Consider the following 1,241-nt stretch of genomic DNA (forward strand, 5'->3'; position numbering starts at 1 on the left):
AGACAGTTTCACTGAATCACTCTGTAGGCTTCTTGCTTTTTGGACTGTCTCATTTTTGTATAATTAAAACACACACTGGATTTATGTGAATAAATTCTGCACATGTGATTTACCTAACCTCTTCATTCCTATTACAATTGTAAGCCTAACTGTATTGTGATTGTTGCTACAGAGTAATACATCTTGAGGTAAGTCTTCAGTGTCATTTGGGACCAAGTACAGAAGAGTTACTTGCAAAAAAACTCCCAAGAATAGTTCTTCCAGAAAGCAGTTATCTACTAAGTCAAGAAAAAATATTCTGACTACATTTAGCACACATTCCAATACAGGTTTTTGCTTTCTTCAGCTACAGCATTCAGTTACAGATCATGCCTAACAGTGGTGATCACAGAACTAAAAAAGGTAGCCTTTTGGTTTTTCAACTTCATTATTAAGTTTGAATTTGATAGTGAGCATTTAATCTTTCAGATAGTTTGTAGCACCTTGGTGATGTCACCTTGTCTGCATGATTAAGGAGAGATTTAGTCTTCCAATCAGAGAACACGCTCCTCTCAACGGGAGCTTTAATTGGAACAATTACTTGCTGCATTGAAATTGACCTAGTGAACAGCATTGCTGATCTTCCCTTTGCAGGGAACTTAAGCTTCTGTCAATCAGTCAGTCAGGATTACTATCATTTCACTCCAGATCAGGATTAAATATGGACCTTCCAGACCAAAAATGTAAGAAAACTTCTAATTTGTGTAAGTAGAATACTGCAAATACCTATTCTTTCTGGTTTGTTCTCCTAAGTTATCTTTAAAATATACCTTGGTTATTTATACATGGTTCCAATTACCGTCTGAAGTTTTTGTCATCTCTCCTCTTGTTAATCACATATACAATTATTGCTTTTTTTCTGGAAGGATTTTTGTTAATTAGTATTAAGCAATAGCTGCTGTCAAACTAAGGTTTCTGAAGTTCTCCTAAATTTATCAGTGAAACCTTCAAAAAACAGGAGATGTGGAAGCAGGCAGTTGATTGAAGGTTTGTTATCAAAATGCTGTTACAGCTTCATATTTTTGAAGTCCAGATTCTTTATGACAAAAACCAAGTCATTTTCCCATTGACCTGAAGGCTAAATACAAGTAGGGAACATGCCACCATTTATATGCATTAAAAAAAATCTCTTTTCAAGGCAAGATCGAAAAGTTACCAATGATTGCAAAAACGATTACAATACTGATTAACATATTGGATTA

Source organism: Mesitornis unicolor, unplaced genomic scaffold (assembly GCF_000695765.1).
Source record: "Mesitornis unicolor isolate BGI_N332 unplaced genomic scaffold, ASM69576v1 scaffold12513, whole genome shotgun sequence".
Classification (NCBI taxonomy): domain Eukaryota; kingdom Metazoa; phylum Chordata; class Aves; order Mesitornithiformes; family Mesitornithidae; genus Mesitornis; species Mesitornis unicolor.